Genomic DNA, 24,877 nt, shown 5'->3' on the forward strand with positions numbered 1-24,877 from the left:
CTCTCCACAGACAGCCTGCATCATGCACTGCTACGAGGTGGCAATCGTCCTGCCTGTCAGAAACCATCCACCACAGGAGGGAAGTACTTTGAGCCCTGTAACAAAACCAGCTTCTTGCTTTAGGTTAATTTTATCACAGGTAGCTGCTCATATTCCTTATAACATTCCATATAGCAGCACGTAAGCAGAAGGAAACTCATCCTAACCCACCGGTGCCACAGGGAGTTAACAGGGCTAGCATTAAAATTCACTAGATCTTTCTCTTTCAATTTATCCACAAATAGCTTATTTGTTTGGAAGTCACTGTCCAAAATAGGAGCAGATTCTGAACATTTTGAACCTAACACGACATACCTAGAAAGAGAAAGATGCACACCTGAGTACAGTCTTTCTCCATTCCTGGATCCAGGGCATTTCCTCTTTAGTTATATCTTCGAGGACAACCAGCAGCTTAGAGAGAAAATGTGTGTTGAGGCAGGAGTCCGTTTTGGGGGGTTTGTTTCGTTTTTTACTTTTACACAGCATCCTCGCACAGTTTGATACATATACATGCAGATGGTAAAGGAAAGAAAAAGCACACAACTAGATACAGGGAGGCCACCTTGTGATCAGCAAAGCTCTCATCTTGCTGGTAAAACTACTCTTAAATTCAGGTAGGAAACAGCCTTTTCTGCAAGAGATCAGAGCAGAATACTTTGCCCACATGCAAGAGATTCTGTAACACAATACATTCCTGACAGCTTTCTTATGACCCCCAGATCATCACATTTACTTCTGGAACTTCAAGTTCAGTGAAGCGTACTTAGTTTAGTGTACTGGGCATTCTGTATATATCCCTCATTGGGCTTTTACAGCAGGAACATCTTCAAATTCCATGTCATAGTATGGTCTCTGTTTTAGACTCTCATCCTTTATTCCATTAGAAAGACAATGTTCTGCCGTGATTATTTTTTTTTTTTTTTGTTAATTAATTCATTTGAGACTATTCCTTAAATTTTAATTTTAATGCTTTTTTTGTGTGGGGGTATATTAGTCACTTCTAAAGTTGTGTACAGCTGCCACTGATTTAAAGTTTTTGTTAACATACATATACAAATCTGTTTCTATTATATATGCACATGTATGTACGTACATATTAAAAAAACAAAAACAACAACAACAACAAAAAAAACCCAAACAAAAAACAAAACAAAACCCAAAAAACCTTTCCAACTGCATCTTCCTCCCTCCTCCCTTCTCCATTCTAAGCAGGTTCCTGCTATCAACTGCTGGAGTGTGCTCACTCTACACCTAGAGCTATAATTATTTTGCTTTAATTTTACAAAACCTTTTGTTCCATTCCCACGAGCCCACCTGATCCTTATATTACACTTGCTCTATTAAAACACTCATGCAGAACAAAGCACAGTTGTACTGATTCATAAGTAACTCACCCCCCCACCCCCTTCCCTTTTTCTTTCTACTAGGCTTATGTATCTTACTGCAGTTTCATGCCACTGTCCCTGATGTCAGTCCATGGTCCCATTTTTGCCTTTTTTTTCTTTCTTTTAAACCATTATTTTTATGTGCTTAGGGTCCAATTACACTATTGTGTGCTGTTGTTTTGAATTGCTGTTGTTCTCAGTCATTTTATGTTATGCTCTTTGGCACAACAACAGATATAGTGCAGAGGGTGTTATGGAATTTATTTGTTGTAATCAGACTCTAGGATTGTTTTTTGTTATTATTATTCATAGACTACAAGCACCAAGGCTAGCCCTACATTTTTCCGAGGCAAGCAGAAGACCATTTGTAGCCCAGCCTCTGACACCAGCATACCCTATCTGCAGTAAAAGGGCCCAGCAGCAGCTTAGGTCAAGGTGATTACTATTACTTGAGCATGGCCTGCATGAACGACTAGGCTTTACAGAAAACCAAATACACTGACAACATTTGCACTAGGATCTTCACAGAGGTGTTGGGCATTTCAGATTTATAAAAAACAAACAAACAAACCAACCAACCTCTCATAAATTATTGCTGAAAAATGGAAGGACAGAGTACAGATCATCAGTAAAGACGGGAACAATAGAAGGGCTGTTTCATCTATTTGTCCTGTACAACAACTTTCTTGAGCAGAGACAGCCTTCGTTTTCTGGCTTATGTTGCTAGGACTAACAGATAAATACTGATCAGCCAGAACAGTGAGGAGTGAGTACCTATGGAGAAAGTGCTATCAAAGAGCAAATAAAACTGAGCCATCTTTCCAAGGTGGGGAGCGGGACATTCTACAGCACCCTACCGAACACCACAGGTGGTAGGTGAGAACAGCAGAACAGACCAGGCGAAGCTGTGAGAGAAGGCAAGAAGGGGAAGGAAAATGGGGTGTGTGTATGTTTTTCTGGGTGACACATGTAACAATGGTGAATACTAATGATTTCTAACAATGAAAGAGAATAACAGGAAAAAGGGGAATGTGGCAAGGCACAGAACAAACACGGCTGTAAGGGGTACAAATGAAAGTTGCAATTTACCAAAGAATAACCGTTCTGCACATTTTATGTAGCATGTCAAATCTATCAGATTTTCTCTTATTAAATCATCATTCTACAGCAACAATCATTCTCTCAATCAATCCCCCGTGTTAACAACTCTTAGTAATGACTAACTTGGCAGGAACTGATGTTTACATATATTTTAAAGTCCTGAGCACTGTTCTGTATTTTTTGGATGTTAAATTTCCTTTACATTTTGTCTCTTATTTTTTAACCTGTTTTTAAAGGATGGATGCATTCAGTTGGACAATAAAGTTTTCTAACACACATGCTCAGATTATGTTAGCTCAGGAAATTGGCAGTGGGATAAGAACAAAACCATTCACCTCCTGATTGCTGATTCAAATCTAGCCCAAGTGAGATAGTCACAGAAGCTATAAGCCTCCCATGGTGGCTTTGTGATTTGAGATTATTTTTTATGAATCTCAATCCACTTCAGGCCAAGAACCAGAATCGCAAATCCACTGCCTCAATGAGCATTAACTGGCATCACTGCACATAGTAACAGAAGAGATGCCAAAAAAACAAACTGGTCCTGGAGACAGTCTCCCCACCTTATCCTGGGTACTGATCATTAAAAAACAGGGTTGGTTTGTGCCAATGTGGAGCACAAGGAAACATGTATATATCGATCTACCAAACAGAAAACAAACCAACCCACCTGTAGTCACATCAGCTAGATGCTGCAGCATTTACCTGAAATGTGAGCTGTTTCTCCGAGACTTGAGCAGTCCTAACCTTCCCCAAAACCAGAAGGTGTCTTATGATGTGCCCCTGTATCACTTCAGAGCAGAGACACAGGGAGGGCAGGAGGAGAGGAAAACAAACCAAAGGTTTTCCATCAGAACTCCTGCGGAAGAAGCAGCAAGCGTAGGCACGCCTTATCCCTTAAAAATCAAGAGAGCCCTACAGCAAGTGCATGTTTTGGTCATTTCTTGGTCCACTTTTCCTGTCTAGCTAAGACAAACAACTGAGGCAATTGCATTGGTCTTGCAGAAGACCAAATATGAGGAGGACTGTGTTGGTCTTGCAGAAGATCAAACCTGAGGAGGGCTGTGTTGCACTTTTTATTTGGGAAATGACTGATTAAAAAAGCTATTATCAAAGCTATTTCACTCAACAAACATCCTATAGAATACAACAAAATAGTGATGCTCAGGCATATTTCACATGGCTGCTTCTTTTAGGGAGCATGAATCATTAAAATCACTTGGGAATCAGCTACTCCAGCTTTCTCCCTTAGATACATTTGCTAACCTGAGCAGGGGTAAAGGTCTCAGGACTGAAGAGTAGATTTAAGTTTTTCCACCATCTGTGCTGACGTGCAGCCAATGCAAATTACACCTTCAGATCTGCACTTTGGTGCCTCCCTGTTATGTTTCATTTCACACTTGTGATCTTTATTCCTTAGAAACAGGAAAAAAGCACAGCTGATGAGCACGTTTGCATGCATCTTGAAATTGTTCCTCCTGTGGCTGTTGCTTGGACATGCACTTGACTATTCAAAGTGAAGTGAGATGAGAAATAGAGCCACATTCTGAATGGCCAAGTAATCCTAATTTTACACAGGGAGTTTTGGAAGCAAAACATTTCCCTTCAAAGTTTTCAGAGACATCACTGAAAGAACTCATGTATACAACACGAAAAAGTTGGCAAGAAGGTCAGACATTTTCCCCTTATTTTGCCCTTCATTATTGTTTTCTTCTTTTCCCTTTTTGCTAAAAAGAAGAAAAAGGGAAGACATTAACAAATGAAAAATGAAAAAGCATGGGTTTGATGGCCTTAGTCCAAAATAAAAATTTTAAGAAAGGGTAGCCCTACAAGTTGTAAAGGACACTTGTAAATACATACACACATGTAAATTCTTCTATCACAGCAAGTTCCAGTAAAATGTGTAAGAAGTTCTAAATGTAGCTAAGTAGACAAAGTTAGTACAGTTAAATTCAGCTGATATACTGGAAGAAGCAGACAAATAATACTGAGTAAAACTGTTAAGAACTTGGAAAAGAACCCACAATTTATATGAATTTAAACTCAGGATCTGACACAGAGAACAATGATTTAATTTAGGAGTCATAAGGTTAATAATGCTGATCCCACTAGCAGAGCCTTCAAATATACATTGCATCGTTCTAAACTTAGAAATTGTTCAGAGTGTGTTTTAGGGAGGCTCCAGAATGAGCCAACTTGCCAAGGGAACTGGTATCGCTGTGGAAGCCAGTGTTCAGCACACATTACGAAAAAAATCATAAATTACAAGATAGTTTAGTCCAGCAGATCAAGGAACCACTACTTTAGTGAAACAGGTATGGCTTCACTAAGAATAAAAAGAAACAATTTTCAGAAAGCCCAGTAGACAATTCCAGCTCTCATTTAACATGAATTTTTATGGACACTGACTATGCTTCAAAAAAACGCTTGTGAACTTGTGCAGTGTTTTGGGGAGAGCTGATAACACACAGGATCAGAGAGAACTCAAAACCTAAGTATGCTTCAATCTGCCTTGCCTATTGCAAGGAAAAAAGGTAGCACTAGCCAAGCCTAGATGCAGGAGCTGCGCATAGGCCCACACCAATGTGCTGAGCACTGGTGTGCTTTTCACATTGATGTGATGTGATTTTTCACTGTTTGATCAGTGAATCTGGACTCTTACAATCTTAAAATTGTCTCAGAGAAAGCTTAGATCCTTACTCAGAGCTGGTTTAACTTACTTGTTAGCTGACATGTTGGGCTTGCAAGCACTGTCATTTAAATGTCTTCTTTAGTGACCACATGTACGTTGGAATCTGATGATCATTTTGTGTACCAAGTGACCCACAAGCTGAGAGTCTTCACCAAGAGTCAGACAACACAGATGTTTATGGTGACATTCCCATGACAAGGTGTTCACCAGTATGGATAGTAACACAGCAGTGAAAAAACCCTGTTCAGTTATTTCCTACAGGAGGAAGTCTCAGATGAAAAAAGAGTACCCAAAGTGAAGATGCCATCACATATACATGCCACATTTGGCCTTGACATGGTATCTGAACCTAAAGCAGGATTTGAATTTTACTATTAGCTTCACATGTCACAATTAGTTTCTCACATTGCACAGAAAGCAGAGAAAGTTTGCTTTAGGCTTATAAAAGAAGAAAACAGTAAATTTTTGAAAAAAAATATAGGGAATAATTGTGTTCTGGAGGATTTATTTATTTACTAATGCAAACAGTACACACTGAGCTAACATCTGGCAATGTTTATTACAATGAAAGCCAATCAATACCTCTGTCTACTACGGTATCTGTCCATAAAATAGTCATTCCTCCTGGCACCCGTAAGAAATATACAACTATCTATTATAGTAGCCTTTGCCAGCAAAAATGGAGGTTCTCACCTTAATTCTTCAATTCAAGATCCAAGAGAAGACAAAGAATTAGATATACACAGACACAAGAATGACGTTGAGAAATTAGAGAGAAAGTTTGAGAGAGAGATGCAGCTTGTAGCATTGCGAAAAGCACACGATTCATCCCTGTAGAATTTTAAAAAGCCACAGATCTCAGATCATTTTTGTTGTGCCTCGAGGAGTTTTAACTTAGGGCAATCCACTACTTTTACTAGTGAGCTACCAGGCCTTTTGTGGCATTTTAGAGCTACAAGTAAAGGCAGAAATTTTTACTACTCATTTCTATTCGAAGTCATAACTCAAAAAAAAAAGAAGTGATACTGAACCTTCCCACATAATTAAAAAGCCAAAAATAAATTTGTTTTTCAAGTTCTGTGTATTAGAATTTCCAAGTAAGCCCTTCCATTCTTTTCTATTTCTGTATTTGCATTATTGCACATCACTGTAGAAAAACTAGTAGTTTTCTGTGCAATGAAAAAAGTCACTAAGCGTTAGCTTAGTACTGATTGAACCTTCACCTTTCCTAAACCTAAGTGCTTCTTGCAGTCTAACAGATTGACGTGCAGTAAGACATGCATTACTACTTACATATCGTAAAATTAAGCAAAAAACAACAAAACCACATCAAAAAAAATCAATATTAATATTTTCCCTCCTTACATTTTTAATTGTTGTAATTTTGCTTTTGTTGAAACAGTCATTTTCAAAGAAAAATGATACAGCTGGTTAATGTGACTCTACATAAATGTACACTTGCCCCTATTTAATTTCTCATTTTGCTGGGTCGCTGTTCAAGGCATTTCTATTTGTACAGGGCCTAGAGGTAAAATAAGACCTTCAGTGCTACATCAAGTCCTGAGCCATAAGCTGTGTTCAGAAGTTATTGTGGTGATGTGTTAGCTTTTTCCCCATAAAAACTTATTTTTGACAAGATAATTGGGATTGTAGTTATGAAGTGGGGAGAGTGGGGAGGTGAGGGGACACAATTTGTTTTCCTCTCTACTGGTCTAGATCTACTGGGCAGAGGAGAGCACATTTTAGTTTGGACTAGTAAACTGGGCAGCCACAGTAAGCACAGCAGCGTCAAGGATGCCATTTTATGAGATGCCTATTCCTAGAATTTGTGTTAGGTAAGATTTGCATTAGGATTTTTTGTCTAGCTTCTTACCACTTCTCACCCTCCACATCATCAATATCATCTTATAACCTAAAGGTCCTAATGATGTGGCCATTAGGAATGAACTTGGAAAGGATTTTAACAACAGTGCTATATTAGCAAAGTGGTGGAAGAGACAAAAACTGACCTTCCAAGCACTGAAACTGGTGAAAATCCCACTAAAGTAAATTGAGGCCCTCCTTAAAGGGAAACAGTACCATCCATCTTTAATATCCACCCGTTACTGTAAACTTAGCCACATGAATTAGGGTTAGACTTGCAAATATACGGAATATTTTCAAGGCCAGGTTGGATGGGGCTTTCAGCAACCTGGTCTAGCGTATGGTGTTGGAACCAGATGATCTTTAAGGTCCCTCCCAACCCAAACTATCCTGTAATTCTATGATTCTATTTGACCTAGTTTTAAGTGAGAAGAGAGATTTCACATGTGCAGAAAAAGCTCCATTGTTTCGTCCTCTATTTAAACAAATACAGGCCAAATACAGACTCAGTTCTGAGAGCTCCCAACACTGAGAAAAATCAGTGCAGGAGTTTCCATTTGTGTATCAGTGCTGCAGAGGTGCAGAAAAGCCAAACTAAGACAGGGACTCTGAATTTTACACCTGGTTTCAGTGAAAGCAAGAGCCCAGCCCCAGTTTGTCAGAAATGCATACCGAAGTTGCCAGTTCCTCATTGGCTCCACAAAAGAATGAACTGTTTTGAAAGCTAGTATTAAAATTGTGCCAGATAAAATGGGGGAGGGGAATGATTTCTAACCAATATAGTCTTATAAACTTTCACAGAAGAACTCCAAACCACCTAAAATTAGGAGGTTAAAACCAAAATAAACCTTCATTCAACCACCACTGGGCAAAACCATGCATGTGACAACTTTTATGTCAGTTTGATATTAAAACAGGGTAAATCAAGTTGTTTCAAAAAAAAAAAAAAAAAAAAAAAAAAAAAAAAGATGATCTCTTTAAAGAAAGCATGATGCATTTATTTTCCCACTGGAAATCATTTTCCCCTATAACAGCTAAGGAAAGGACTGTGCTTCCTCCTGTACCTTGAGGCTGGCAAGAGGGCAAAACAAAGCAATTGGTGCCTGCCCCTCGCCAGGGGCAGCACTGCTGGAGGGAGGGGAACAGATGTATACATACAAATGCATCAGGCATACCACAGCCCTCTCTATATAAAGGGGCAGCTTAAGCACAAGTATTTGCAACGCATCCTGGCTCCACTGAAAGGAATGTGGAGGAATCTCACTGACTTTACTGGGGCTGGAATTTCACTCTTTACCTGTAAAAGAAGTGATCAGAAAATGGCTGCACTCAATACAGAAATGGTGTGCAGAGTTCTGGCAGGGCTTGCGGGTGATACTATGTTTGCTTAACCTCTCTGGGCACTACAAAGAAAACTTGCTTTGTCACAGCGCTCACCTGCAGCCCTGAATTTCACTGAATCCAACCACCCTGAGTTGCCAGCTCTAGGAAGCAGGAGGGGGGAGTTACATGCAAAGCCCTATCCTGTTCGGACAGCGGGATGAAGTACTTGCAGCAGAACTGCGACTCAGTGTTTCACAACACGGATATTCAGTCTTTCTACCACCTCAACGGAGAAAAAACAGGTGGAAAAGTCTATTACCCTTTCTAGACTTCTACCAACATAACCATGGCTAATCACAAAGCAGCTTTAAGAATTAGTTCAGCATTAAATAAGGAACATCTATTTTGCTATACAGTATATTTCTTTTACAAGGTTTTCTAGGTATGAGGAGGCTTAAAGAATAACTACAATATGGTATAGATACATTCTAAACATTATGACAGAGACAGTGTGAGATATTTTTAGAAATTGAAGGCTTTTAAATGTAATTAAATCATAATAAAGATAATCACATAGAAAACTGTGCCCCTGACAGTCTGACAATGCAGGGACATCAGAAATGTTTTCCACCATCATAAAGCACAGGAAATCTCTGCCTATCTCATGTTTCTGAAAGGCAAATGCTATAGGGGGAAAGAACATGTATTTTAATAGCTGATAATTTCATAAAAAGTAAAATTTACCTGGCACGTTTTGAATTCTCTGGGACACTTACTAATGGCTACAGTAAGGAAATGATCCTTTCTGTGTTTCATACTGGTAAGAAATCCCGTCCATGAAAGAATCACTGAGCCTTTATCCTCTAGAGCTTCCCTTTGGCTGCCTCTAGATTGCACTCCACCCAACAAGATTCTTCCCTTTGCCCTTAATACATCCCAAATACAGGATAAAGACCCTAACTCTGGGGTTTGAATGTCACTCGGAGTCAAGCACCTAAATGTTACTGCATCTAGCTTTAAAGCCCCTAAAATAGATTTGGACCTGGTAGTAAGGTGGCCTTTCACCATCAATTTCTCTGCAACAGTCTAAGACTTCACATATGAGAAAAGAATGAAGTTTTGAGACCACCAGAAGTTCAGGGACTATCTGAATGCAAAGCTTTGGTTCAGTACCACTCCAAAAACACACACATTAATGTAAAAGATTATAAATTTACATACTATATGTGATTATCTTCCTGCATTAAGAATTCTCCTGAACTCTTGCCAAAGGACAGTTCCCTAGACAGGTCAGGAAAACACCTGAAGTGACCGTGACTGGTAGCCTGAGGAAACAAAATATGTGCTAGGTATCTAGAATTGTACTAATAGCTTAACATTTTCTTCAGTGCAGTTCTACAGCCACAGGTGTCAGCACATCAGCACGAGACCACCACAGCATAACAAAGACTGGTAAAGTGAACATGAGTTTGTCATGGCAAACAAATGCCTTCTTGAATGGCAAGCACGATCTGAATAATGGCAGATGTAGCTGTAAAAAGCATTATTTTCTGAGCCACGCACACAAAGAAGCTAAGAAGTAGTAGTATGTCAATCTGTGACAGCAAGAAACAGCAAACTATCATTTCTGGGGCAATTTTCACATGGCCAAGAGGCACCAGAACAAATTCAATAGCACCAAAGCCCTGACAAAAGTAAAGAGCCCAATCCTTTCCTTCTTGCAAGATTTAAACAAGTACGAGGAATCAAAACCCTTACATTCAGGTGCCATCCATGAGCATCAGTACCTATAGCAACCTTGACTACTGACTCAGGAATTTTTCACTTCTAATTATGCTATATTTCTCATCAGGTTGATACACTAATGTACTCTCCTGGTCACCTGATTCTGGGTCCCTCAGCATCTTCTCTCTGCATCCCTCTGTCTTGTGTGATGCCCCGACTGCTGGAATTTCCCTCTTGTTGTTAACTGTATGCAGGCAAAAGATGTCATTTACACACTTAGTGTGCCCCAAAGGGTGATCATTTTATAGTAGTTTGTTTCAGGAATCCGATATCACTTCTAGAGAAGTGACAGCCACTCAGACATAAGAAGGTTAGTTGTGTATTAAAACAGGGCAAGAGACATGACAAAACAATTACCTTCCTCGCTCAAAACCCTAATGAATGGAAAAAAACCTGGGAAGAGATGAGAATTCATCTGCCTCTGACTTCGACTCTAACATTCAGCAGATTTTCCCACTGATGGTCTGATCTTGCAAACTACATAGACAGGAATTGTGCCACTATACCCTACCTAAATGAACAGGGACTGCAGGATCATGACCTAAACCGACTCATACTCAGAGAGGACATGCAGTGATCTGGTGCACCACTATTGTCATTGCTGTTGGGAAATATATACCTAATTCCTTGAAAAGTTTCTGCCACAGAGAGTCACAGGATTCTTGATTGCTTGTTGCCAGTCTTGAAAGAGATAACATTCTTCCATTTTACAGAAGATCTTCGTTATTCATAACTTCCACGACAACATTACATGAAGTAGAAATAAATTTCTAAGGAAACATGATGAAGAAAACTGAAAAAAAAACCAAACAAACATACAAAAACAAACAAACAAAAAAAAACCACACAAAAAACCAACCAACCAAACAAACAAACAAAAAAAAAAACCAAAAAAACCCAAAACAACAGATCTTCCAGGGAAAGAAATGGGTTCAAAAAAATTTGTTAATGCAGGTTCTGACTCAGAGATGCCCTCAGTTATTACTGACACCAAAACATCTTGCAAAGCCAAATAGCTTTTCAATGGCCTTTAACGGCACAGACCCATCTGCCAAGTGCTCAACTATCTCCAGTTGGGTTATCCTGCTGCCAGCTCCTGCAGGCTCCTAAAGGAAAGAGGTGTAAGAGAAGGAAACCGGGAGTAAGAACTAGGTCCTTTTAAACCTAAATGCTACAGGATGATGATACATACACAGAACAAAGATGCTGAAGAAATTCTTTTGTTATGAGGAAATACAGGACTGTTAAAATACATTTGAAGGACAGCATTCCCTATCAGACTTCTGGAATTCTGGAATCAGACTTCCTGCAGAGTGTGCACTGGCACCAAAGCCACGGACATGTCAGCAGTGGAGCTCTGCAGATGATTTCTTTTTAAAAATAAAGAAAACAAATATTCTGATCTCTCTCATGCCAATGAAAACTGTTGAAAACAACAGACCAATTTTGACACAACTGACATTAAAATCTCTTTTAATCTATTATCTAGATGCAAAGGCACTGATGGGAAGGAAGGCATTAAGAAGAACCAGATTCTCTATAGTAAAATTCAGAGCTAGATCACTTACGCTAATGAAGAAAACAGACCAGAAAGTTTGGATAACTTACATTCATCAGACTGTCCTAAATCAGACTCTGGAATTTGAAATGATTCAGTGAGAGTGTCCTCAGGGACACTGATGTAAATATAGAATAACCACAATGCCTTTCTGTGGAGTCCCTCCCATTATACACTGGTTTAGCTGAAGAATTTCATTTTGAATAGGACAAAATAAGAGTACCAAGGCTTGGAAAAGGTCAGGTCTGTGTTGCCTTTTTCCCTTTTGTAGCCCATCTGATGACATCTCTGGTCTAAGATAACTCTCCTTGCTCAGTAATAGTTAGTCTATGTTTTATCTTGAAGTTGACCAGCATATGCTTTGATAAACAGAGTGAAAGATTTTCCACTTCCACCATAACATCTTCAGGTGCTGACATGATGAAGCGTTTTACAACTTAAAGTAGTGCTACTCAGGGAATCAATGCTAATATTCCTATGCCTTTTTAATGTGACTGAATCACAACCCATACTCCTTTACACACTAAAGCAACCATACACTGGAGAGACATTTTCCTCTCTTTATTGTGGCCGCTATTCTGCAAAAACAGGAACTTCCACCTATGAATAAGGTCAGGATTCTAACCATTTGTACACTACAACTGATGCCCTTAACATACAACAACAAACCCACAACAACAAATAAACACAGCCCCACACAACCCCTCCCCATCTCCCAGAGAATCCAAACCTAAACCATTTGCTAGAAAAACAAACAAAAAACCACCACCAACAACAACAAAAAAGAAGGACTTAATCGACAATCAGTCCCAACTCTTTTTTGTGCTAAGTTGTGAATGGTACTGATTAAAACCAACCTGAGAACTAACAACATTTATTTTCAGGCTGGCCAACTGCATTTTGAGATTTGCAGTTTCATTAAGTGAAAATATCTTTCAAGGATATTTACATGAAAATTCAGAAAACAGAGATAATCATCAGAAAAAGAAGACAATTACAAAGCTTCCAATATCCCGAAATATTTACCTTTTTGTAGCAGGCTTTACTGCAGCCCCATTACATATTTGCTCTGATCATCAATCCTATTTGCAACTTTCAACTGTCTCCATGATCTGTGTCAGAGGCCTTTGTATCAGGCAATACCTGGAGTGTCTCCATTCATTCAAATTTTAAAAACCAGGAACTGAAACAAATCAGCATTTGTGCACGGACTGGAAAGAAACCATGCAGACTCACCGCGACTGAAAATCTGTCCTTCGGTGTCTGTATGACTCCCTCCCCTGTCCTTCTCTAAAAAAAGAAGGGTCAAAGCAAAATCCTGGCAGCCCAGAGAAATCTTTGAAGAGACAGTATGGTTTCAGTTATGAGAGGATGGAAAAATGAGAACCCTGGGGATCTTTCGGGAACATTAAGCTTTATTAATCAGGAATGTATTAGCCACATACCAACATTCCCAAACGGTACGCTGAATCAGAGAAACTCCACAGAGGAACAGAACCCATCCAGGCTGGTCTTCTGCCTTATGGTGAGTTCTAGCACACCCCAAGAGATGACTTTCCAAGTCATTCCTTAAAAAAAGAAACTTCCCCTGTTTCCACGGTACCTACAGGTTGTGCATCTCAGTGTTTTACAACCAATACAGTCAGAACACAGTTCTTAATATGTAACTTGGTAATTTTCACTGCTTGTTGAACTGATTTCTTTAGGTCTTTCTCCCAGTGGATATGAAGAACAATTAATCACTGTGCTCCTGATTATAACTTCACTCACTAGAATATTTTTTTCATATTCTCCTTAACATATAAAAAAAGCAACACTTTCAGAGGCATATAATGCCAGGTAGGGCTCCTACATATGTCTTGCCCCTGGACCAGATAACGATCAACCAGTTGCTGCTTTTTCAACAATTTTAACAGTAGGACAATTTCTACCTTGACAAACATTTTTGACCTCTCCACATTTCCACTGAGGTTCCACAGGTAGAAATCAGGGCAGAATTTATCCCCATGAGTTTCTGGATTAATGCCTTGGTATAGGAAGGGGAAAAGGCAAAATTAATTCTCTTTGTTAGTGCTAACACAATTCCTCAGTGACAGTCAGCCCCAAGACATTGATCTTTGTTCAAAGGAAGCACATTTCCATACTCATTTCACATTTGTACACATCTTCTCCAGCGTAGCTTCTACAAGCCACTATCTTCTGCATTAAAACCAAACCAAAACAAAGCAACAAAAAACCAAGCAAAAACGGCTTAACAAACTACTATTGAGGGTTTATATTTTGTCAGAGGAATAGGAGCTGGGAATTTGCAGGGCTCAACAAAGCCCATCTTCAACATGAAATTCTACTTAAAACATCAAGTTAGAGGGGGGAAGGACAGATCCCATACCCATCAGGAACTGTGAGGATTCGTGCACAGTAAAGAACACAGTAGGGTAGCTTGTTTGTTACTTCAAAATTCTTTCTTCATTTAAAACCACTACTGTGATGGACGAAGCCCTTCTCATCCCTGACATCCTGACGCAACGCATGCAGCATGCACTCTGGGATGCCAGCCTACTGTGTCACACTGGCTTGGGTTCTGCCTGTTCCTTTCCTTATGCCTGCAAGCTCAACTGAACTTATGAAAATTCAAACTGTCTTCTGTCTGTTTCATACATCATCAGCAAACAATCACTAGACAAAATGAATTTGCTCTCTGTAATTTGGAGGCTGCAAAAATGTCTCTGCTGTGTAATATGAAAAAAAAAGGGAATAAAGTTTGGTACGCAAGGTTAATTCAGCATGGAAGAAAGTAGCAGAGAAACAGACGGGGAAAGAACATGAACAATAAAATACTCAACAGTGGGGAGAGTGACATGAGAAATACTTCTGTAAATTGGAGTTGGCCTTGATACCTTTGAGTGATGGAATTAAACAAAGGCACAAGTGAGCTCTGAAAGATCACCCCCATGAGTGGCTGTATTTCGATCCCTCGTGATTTATCTACACAATATACTTAATAATAACAACAATGGTTACTATTTCTCCTCTAAGAGCCTTGCAAACACAAACTCAGTAAAGTTCACAAAGCTCTATCTGTTTGAACCAGATTGAAAAAGTGATCTGCTGAACAAGGCACAGTGAGGTTGAATGACTTGTCCAATGCCACTCAATGAGCCAGCATCCATTAAGATCAGAGCACCAAATCTCCTGGTCCATAACCAGATCACAAGGCTGCACTGGGCTGAAACCTTGACAAACCTCTCTTAACAAAAATAATGTGTCATATACTCCTTATTGGCCTTAGCCAGTGGCAATGAAAACACATCCAGTGCACCTATTGTTTAGGTTTTCAGGTTGTGTACACAGAATCTTTTACTTCCACACACAACACACTGTCATTGTGTTCTTCTAAAATCAAGCAGATGCTTAATGTGAGCAGAGGTAACTCCTCATGCTTGACTTAATCCTATTTGGGGTTAGCTGCAAACAGCAAAGTATTTAACCACATCCTTGAAGTTCAGTAGTTGAGTAGTCCAATGGACCTCAGTGGATCTTCTTGCCTACCAACCCACATAACTTTAGTACATAGCAAAACATGGCCAGAGCACCCAACGTAGCAAGAATCCAGCCCACAGACCTTTCGCATTAAGAACACACCTGTACCACATTTAGAAGGCTGTGTTTTCATCCAACTGCATATCAGATGTTCACGTGTTGTGAATCTGTATTTTCTTCTAATGCCATGTATCAAGTCAAGCCTATTTTTATATTAGCTGAAAATTTGGCCCATCTTATATTAATCAATTACTTTAGGGACATCCCTCCACCAAAGCAAGTTTTCCACCCTTCAACTAAAGAAATCGAATCCAAAAAACCCACAAAACTACCAGAGCATGGCTTGCCTTTTCTTCTTGCTGATACATGAAAGCCATATGAGGAGGTTCACTTTATTAAAGACCTTAGAGTTAGATGCACCTGATTACAGTGAACATACACAGGGAACAAAGGAAATCCTTAAAGCATACTTTCCTCTATAGAGAAGGTTCTTCCATTTTTACTGTGCCAAGTTACTAGTTACATGGACACAAGGTATAGCAAGAATCACATCCTTGTTTTACAGTATACACGTGCATACGTAACAGTTCCCCACCTTGCTCTTCTGTATTCCAGAGACAAGCCATATGCCAAGGCTACAGAACTTAGGAGCAGATAGAAGTTTAGAGGTGGGGTATTAAAAAAAAAAAAAAAAAAAAAAAAAAAAAAAAGGGGCAAATGATAAAAGAAACTGAAAGGTTAGAAAGTTGAACCTTTACTTCATAGAATTTAAAGAACTAGGCAGAACAGAAAAGACCTGGGAGTCATGATCTCACACACCATTCCCAGATTGACCACTGATTTACTCTGACCTTGAACAAGCTACTCAAATTCTCTGCCTTGATGTGCTTGCCACTCTTGATAAAAAAAAAAAAAACAAAACTTCGTATACATGAGTTTTACACTTGGGTATTTATTTCCCCTCCAAAGCCTAGAGTCTCGTATAACTAAAAAAAAGCCCATTCCAGCCAGCACCAATCATCAGGCCCGTATATTGCTACCTGGTATTTTGCCTTATGGCTGTCCATGCAGGACCTACTGACTATCTGGATCCTAAGTATTTAAAGAATTTGTCTTAATTCACTCCTCACTCTGCTGCTGCATTTCGGAAAGAGAATTACTTATACCTTACAACAAAAATTCTCCTGTTTTTTCACACAAAATTGCAGGACAACTTTGAAATTCTGTACTGACAGATTCAGAAGGGTTCCCCCATTTTTCCCCCAACACCTCCCTTTCAATTGCTGCTAGACCCAGCAAATCCACAAGTGTTTTCAACTCCACTCACCAGTGTAATCACAACGTTAACCTCTGGTGGACAGGGAAGCTGCTCACATCCAAGAATGATGAGCAGAAAATGTTAAATACCATTCACTGGCCACAGCCTGCAGTTAATACACAATATTTAAACAACACAATGGCACAGCCCTTGCCAGTAATGTAAAAACACAATGGAGCAGAGCCAGAATGGCACAATCTGCCTGCCTGAGTCATGCTTGGTGCTCCATGCTGGAAGGGGCATGCATTAGCTGCCCACAGTGTACTGTACCCTTCAGCTAGTTTAAAATAAATCATTAAAATCCAATTAAAAAAAAAAAAAAAAGGGGGGGGGTCACAAAGAGGAAGGAAAAATCCCATGTAATAGTTAAAATATTTTAATACTGAAGTACAAAAGTACCACTTTGGAAAAAGGCTCTGGATTTCATTAAAGACTGCACATTTTGATCTTAAACAAGAAAACAAACTGACTTTGCTTTGAAATATTCCACAGCTTTGTACTGTCCAACTAAAATCAATCTTTTCATACGATCTACAAGCTCCTGGATTTTTATTCATGTATTATTTCATTAAATTCAGAGTATCTGAATCTACTGTATTTTCTATTCCTCTTCTGCATGCCTGTTGTTCAGCCACCAAAGTTCCAAATCTTAATTGTGGTCCCAAATACATTCAATAAACAGATTCTAAATAAGGGTAGATCAGACTGATGTACAATCTGACTTGCATTTATGGAACAACTATGCTCTCAGAAAGAGACTCCTTTCTTGCTGAGAGATACAAGGCATTATTTTGACTGTTTTGTTGTGTCACAGCACAGATGAATTAGGCATTTCTGCCTTCATCTATACCCTAAAGCAGGTGAAGCCCCCTGTGATGTTACCAGAAAGTTGTTCGTTTTTTTTGTTGTATAAAGGAGAAGAATTTGTTATGACATCACGAAAAGAGAATAAACTATATTTTATGCTATAAGGAATCTTCTGCTACTTTCTGTTATCTCTGCACCAAAGTGCAGAAATCCTCACTGACAAAGCAAAGGAACTGTAAGTCAACAGAGATGCACATATTCCTAATAATATCCAAAACAAAGCAGAAAAGAATGATCTATTCAGAGGTCTGAAATTAAAGATCTGCAAGACATAAGTTCAGTTTTAATTTTTAAATAAAGCATCCTTTGAACTTCTAAATCCCATTCAAGGGGAGTCTGACCTTTATCCAAGACCAGCTACTGTGCTAACACTTTGGATGCATATAGAGGAAAAATACGGACAAAAGGTACCGGAAAAGCTTTTACTTACAGGAATGCAGTGCAGCTTAATCTTTTTGTTTTTAAGGTGCAGTGATTTCAGCATCTACAATGTAACTTCAGGCAGTCTGAAAAGAAACAGGTTAAAATCTCTTTCAGTTATAATTGGTATTTCAGATTTAATTAAAAATTAAACTTTCATAATGTTTCACCATCCAAAGCAATGCATTATCAGTCAAGCGTAGCCTTTTTTTTTTTTTTTTTTTGTTAAAAGAAGCTCTTCCCAGAGTAGTTTGCAATGAAAGAAGAAGGGGAAAAAGGCAATTGAGAGTAGCAAAATATATTTCTTCAGCACAAGATCTCTGAATAACTTGGAAAGAAGCCTTCTGCCACTTAATTTTAACAATCAACCTTATACTAATTAAAAAAAAAAATAAGCATCACAATTAAAGAAGACAGAAAAACACCATCACATACCAACAACTGTGAGGGGAAAAATGTTAATTTCAGCAAAACAAGGACATTGCTAGGACCAGAACATACGCACCAAGAGGGAAAATATGGTTTTACATAATGCCAGCCAACAACATTTTTTTAAATTTCGTTCTACAGCATGTAGCACTTTCAGACTGTTGCATGGAGGAGCAGAGAAAGACAAGTTCAAAAAAAGGGAAGCTGTTTTTAAAGTGTACAAGGCAAAAGGTCCTTTGCACCCTTTTGTTAAGGGATATCAGATAGCTACTCTATAAAACTGCAAGGTTTCTTATCGTCTAAAATAAATGTCGTTTCACTCTGCAAAACAGATGATTAAGAAGCGTTAGCTGTAGACATAGCATTTGAACAGATGCAAAAAAAAAAAAATATTTTTTTTTTTTCACGATGCAGTTGGAATGACAATAAAACTCCAGGGGTTGCACCATAAATATGAGTTTAAATGTTAGACTGGAGTTTAAAACCTGTGGTTTTAATTATATCTAATTATAAAGGCTCCAAAACCAGGAGAAATGAGAAAAACAAAAAATATTAATAATAAATTAAACCAATTTTGCAATAACTTGTCAGGATTTGGCCTCATAATAACAAACCATACAGCAATATACACAGACACGTACACTCTACCAATGATTCATTAAAGGAACAAATCAAAACTTGATTAAATTTTATTTTTAAAAGGTGACAGCAGAACTTGCCTAGTTTACCCCATTCAAAGTCAAAGCTATTCTCTTCACCAGCAGCACACTAACAGGGATCTGCAAATAAATCCTGGATGTGAATCTAGTAATGATTTTGAATGTCCCACAGGCTGGGCCAATTCCTGAGTGAAATTTCTTCTTTGTTCTCCCAGTTCTTCAGAGTTCAGTGTTATGTGAGACTTCTCAATCCGTCCCCACAGATGTTTAAAAAGAAATGCACTTCATCAGATGATATACTGTCACACAAACATGTTCATACACACGTGCATACCACAAATGGGAACAAGCTCAGGAACTTATTTTTAGGTTTAACTTTTCCACTCTGTCAAGATCAGGGATATTGAAAAGCAGGAGGCAAAGCAGAGAGAATGTAAGGGGATGGAACAGCAAGAGTTATCAAATCTTATGCAGAATCAATTCTTGAGCATTCAAATGAAGGAGCAAGAGCCCTCTGACAGAGGCATTAGGACAACGCTGCCACAGGATAACCTTTACAGGCTTGGATGAAATTTATCTTGAAGGGACCATTTGAGAACCGTGTTCCCTGTCCTTTAGACAATCTCTGTATCATATAACTCTCCTTCTTTCTTCTGACTGGCATCTAGTAAGATAGACAGAACAACAGAGGAGAAATCCGAGGAAAAAAATGGTAAGTCCATCAGAAGTAGGCAACAGCACAACTGCCAGACAAGCGATAACAGCTTCAGCCTCTGAACTTCCATTTCTTTCCCTTTCTTCCCCTTCTAAATTTGCCCCTTTTCTAACATCTTCACAGGACTGTAATGCCGGCTTGCTGGCAGGGAAGGAGAGGGGCAGCAGTATTTGCAATCCAAAGCTATTTCTTTTAATGAATGCAATGAAAAACTGACCTCAACTGAGAAAACAAAGAGCATTCACTGAGGGTGAAATGTATCCCTGTATAGAGAGCCAGCATACAGACTGAACCACTGAAGCCCTATTCTGATGACCTAAATAGGAATAAATTGGTGCACGAACTTCATCACAGTGAATTTTGTTCAAAACCCTTCTTTTCTTGTCGAGAACGAGGAGGCTGTCTCCTATCAAAGCACAAAGGTACAGCACCCCATTCATATGCTGGGTACCATCCTGACAACTGCTCTTTGGTGTATTTTCCTTGTAGTTTTAACCTGAAGTCCTTCCTGCTTTGTGCACGTTCCTCTGACTGGAAAGGGAAAGGAGGAAATGCAACATCTAGCATTACTCTGCGAGTTAAGCAGCAGGGCACGGTGCCTGCAGATAGAGCGGCCCCTCTCCTCAGGGCAGGCGTAACTGGCAGACGCAACGATCCACCCATGAAAAGAAGCGGAGCCTTGGAAACAGCCTGCTGTGAGAGCATGCTCACTGACATCTTGAAAAACTTCCATTAAATAACCGTAGTTAACAGAACACCTGACCTACGACACACAGAGACAGAGCATCCTGAAGAGCTATTTGAACTACAAGTTGGAGTTAAAGCCAGAGCAAAACCTACAGAAAACCTCATCAAACTCAGAATACCAATTGTTGCCACTTTAGTAATATCTTCCTTTTACAAACTGAGAAACCCGTGACCTCAAGATGAAATGATTTAGACAAGTACATACGAGTGAGAGGTAGAAATGGAGGCAGCTTGTTACGCAGGAGGCCTGCATTGCTGCACACGAGTGAGCACGCTTGGCACTGGGGACAGGAGACACTGTCTGAAAGGAGTGCCCTGATCCCCCTGTGCAAAGCAAGAGACATGGGCTCCCAAACAGCTGGGGAACTTCTGCTTGAGAGAGTCCCAGGAGCTGGAATTGCAAGAATGAGGAGCACGGCAGGTCAGGAATGAGATACATTAGCAGAGCATTAACAGGAAAGCAAGCGTTAGTTCTCAGTAAAGGCTTTGGAAGCAGGTATCAGAAGGTAAAAAAATTTCACCTCGCTTTCTCATGATTCTTGCTTGCCATAAAGTTTATGCAGAGCCTGAAAACTGCGAGAGCGAACCTACTGACTATACAACGACCAATGTTCATTAGCAATATTCCATGACTTGTATGGCACCCAACTCTACTGTGCCTGACTCACGTTTATGGTCTAGTCCCTCCCTTTCATAACAACCACATTCATTCCATCTAAAAATTAAAGAGAAGAAAAAAAAAGTATCATTTCTTATTGGAAAACATTTCAGAAGATGTCAGCCTTCAGCAGCCTCTTAGCAATAAGGAAGTTCCGTATCTGTAAGGGTTTGATTTTTCTTGAATACTTGAAGTCAGCTGAGGCAGGTTAATGAGAATCATGTACAGTTGATTAGTTATAAGGAGAGGGAAGGCTAGGAAAGAATATAGCACGGCACTTATTGATATCTTTTGAATTTTCTACACAGAATTTACAACATCAGCCACTTGATCTTTTTCAAAGTAAATGCTCATATCATTGCTCTCACTTCTGGAACTGCAAATCAGTGATGAAGCAACCACCAAATAAAACTATTCACAGAAAGTAAAATACTGATACCCTTACTCAGGAGAGAACTCATTGATACTATTAAGAAAGCTTTCTTCAGCAACCAAGGAAAGGCAGGGTGGGGGTGACAGGCCACACAACTTAAAACACCAACAACAAAATCAGCCCATCGCTTCCAAGAGAACTTTCAAATAAGCTCAGGGGCCAGTCAAGAGACCTCATTCCAACTTCAGGATCCAAATAACGACTTAGGATATGGCCCAGATTACTTTCTGGCATTTTAAGTTTCAAAACAAGCAGGGCCATGGACTAATTGTGTCACAGAAATCAGAGAGGGAGGTCAATTCTGTACAGGCTCCTCATGTAACAACAAATAAGCAAACTTTGAAATTGGAACCACTACAGTTACATCAGCGCAATGCTCTGTCTAGGCTCAGTAGTAACGCAAAAGAACAATCTTATTAACTTAGATATAGCATTACACTACTGCTGCTTTTTTAAGGTGAATGCACTTTAGCTGGTATTAGTTCTCTATAAACAGGTTTATTTTGTCACCATTCTCTTGTCTTGAGGGGATAGAATAAAAAAAAGGGGGGGAAAAAAAAAAAAAAAAGTAATGCCTGTGCTTAAAGAATCCTCCCCAAAAGGACCATCTTCCTGAATTAGAGCCCTTTGTACACTTTGAAAATTACACAGGATTTTTTGGTCATTTCCAGTTCGTCCTTGAATTCATGGCCATTTGTATGCCAGCAGCACTGAACTGGGCTTCTTCCTAACTCTAGGACTGTGGCTCAAACTGGGGTCACAGGGTTGCTGATGGAGAAACCTCCAGTTTTTATGATTTAGTAGAACAGGAGCAGAGGACAACCTACAGCATTGTGCGGAGATGGAGGGTTCCTGCCACTGCAGGAACAGAGAAAGGGAGACCAAAGGATTCTTTATCAAAATGGTAAATCTCCATCTGTTATTAGTTCACTGCAAAGCTGGGTGCCCACAGAAATTTTGTCTTCCTTATGGCATTCATCTTCTGAGTTTACTTTCCCAGTCAAGACTGTATGCATTACAAATTTTAATTTCCAAACCATGGCTGTTTCAGCTAGAAAAGCATTTTAATCAGGAAAAAGGTGTATTTTTGGCTACTTTTTCACACACTGCCCACACCCCCAATAGTGTTTGAACTATTTTCGTTCAAGTATGAAATATATTGCCTTTGGGCAAAGACTAACACTCCTTGAAATTCAGGCTTCAGAAAGTTAGAGGCACTCAACTGAATAAAAGCCACGATGCACGATCCACCCTAATGGTGACTTTGAAACAGGTACTAGGTGCAATTACACCACAAGGGCCCTTATACCTGTTAAATGTGTTGAACCCCTTAACAGCACAATCTACCCTTCTCATTTATTCCTACCGCTAACAGAGTAAGCAACAAGCGCCTGAGAAGCCCAGCTGTGAAAGCACATTAGAAGCTGAACTTCTCAACTCACTAAAGAGTTAGTCTCTTTATAACTGCGCTTAAGCCCTGACCCGGACTCCTAAAGTGCAATTTAACTGGTAGTTCTGCTATAGCCAGGTGGGACCCAGCATCCTTCTAAATACCTCTTGAAGCTTTCCTCCTACGCGGGGCGATGATAGCAATCAAGTTGGCTGCTGCAAACCATGATACTCCCTATTCCAACTGTTTTCTTGCACAAGCTGTCCCTAGATCCTGTTTATGTTCCCAAGGAACAGGAACAGTGACAGCATGCAGCTTTCATGAGGCCTTGCCCAAACAATTCTTTCTCTAAAGATACAGTTTTTTTGTGAAGCAGCTCTGAAGCTGGTATTCTCTGAGCATCTCTCTTGGAATACAGCTTGAGGACTTCCCTTATGCCCTTTACAAGTTATTGTAGCATATAAGCTGCTCCCACTTCTTTTCAAGGTTCATAATGCTTTGATCTTCACAGCCTCACCGCTCATGTTGAATACTATCATCTCCCATGGCTCAAATTATCTTCAGCGCATAAAATGATAATACCTGTTAAGAAGCAGGCTCTATCATATAATCACAGCAGAACCTTCACATTTATTCTGGTTTAACACAGAAACTTACATCAATAAATGTTTCATTGTGATGGGTATTTCAGTGCAGTGACAAACTGGGCGGATAAAGGAAATGTGGCGGATATAATTTGTTTGGATTTTAGCAAGGCCTTTGACACAGTACCGCACAGGAAGCTCATAGAGAAACTAGAGAATTATGGTCTGGATATTAATACAATAAGGTGGATAAAACCTGCCTGACAGATAGGAAGAAATAAGTTATTAATCAATAGTATTAGATAAGAATAGAAAGAAGGATCTACTCCAATGCCGAGCAATAGGTGCTAGGATTATTATCATTAAACAGATTCATTAAGGATGAGAAAAAGAAATAAATATTGACAGCATCCAAAACTGATGATTCAGAAATAAGAAATGTATCAAATGTGAAAGGAATCAAAACTGTAAGATCCAAATAACAGAGATGTGCATGAGCCAGAACAATGTGGTACTTAAGATATCTTATAATGTAAAAAAATGATATTGAAAACTGTTACAGCATTTGGCTTTGAACTCAGAAATACCAGGTTTTCACTATGTAAGTACATGACTTCATCATGCTACTCTGCACTGAGAGGTCTAGTTGTGAAACTGTCTCCCTTGCAAAGCAAAATAAAATAAAAATTACAGCCCCCGTGGTCAGGGAAGATCATCTGGCTTCTTTTCTTCGAGTAAGGACATTAGTTTTAATGATTAAAATTTTGAATGAATCGCATATAATGTCGTTAAATTCTTCTTTGGAAACAGGGTTCTCCTTTAGTTGTAGTCCTGAATTTCCACTGCCCTGCACAGTTAAAGCCTTTTCATTGCCAGTTTCTGGTACAGGAGATGACATTGAGTTATCCCCACAGAGACACTGTGTACATGTAATACTTGCAGTTTAATAGGTACTCACTCCCTCTCCACTTCCTTCACAGATCTTTCCCAAAGGAGTTCAGTCTGACCCTTATCTATGAAAGGGCAAGATCTTGGATGAAAGGCAACATACTGAAGTGAAATGAAAAATCACATGGCAATGCACATACATTTAATGGGACATATGGCTGAGAAGATCAAAGGGACAAATCTTTATTTTGAATTCTAAATATCTCTAACCACTGAGCAATTAAACCTGGCAGTTGAATATTTCTGGGACAAACTCAGAAATAGCAGAAAGACATGAAGTGCACTATATCATGCCTCTTTCTGTCTTGCTGATGCTGGAACTTTCCTTTTCCTTGTACGGAGAACACGCCCCAGCACCACAGCCTCAGCTTACTTGTGTTGCTCCAAGAATAAGGACAAAATAACTTTTGTTGTCCTCTTTCT

At 39.3% G+C, this 24,877-nt stretch overlaps 1 protein-coding gene across 5 annotated transcripts in view; it reads right to left on the minus strand.

The window, feature by feature from the left end:
• Positions 1-24,877, minus strand: part of ZBTB20 (zinc finger and BTB domain containing 20) — a 485,842-nt gene that overhangs the window by 324,853 nt on the left and 136,112 nt on the right. For all 5 annotated transcript variants that reach the window (XM_042788414.1, XM_042788415.1, XM_042788416.1 and 2 more), the window contains exon 4: positions 17,902-17,977. The gene's annotated coding sequence lies outside the window, so the exon portion shown is untranslated. The remainder of the gene's footprint in view (positions 1-17,901; positions 17,978-24,877) is intronic.

The sequence above is a fragment of the Tyto alba genome, unplaced genomic scaffold, assembly GCF_018691265.1.
Source record: "Tyto alba isolate M040663 unplaced genomic scaffold, T.alba_DEE_v4.0 Super-Scaffold_14, whole genome shotgun sequence".
Classification (NCBI taxonomy): Eukaryota; Metazoa; Chordata; class Aves; order Strigiformes; family Tytonidae; genus Tyto; species Tyto alba.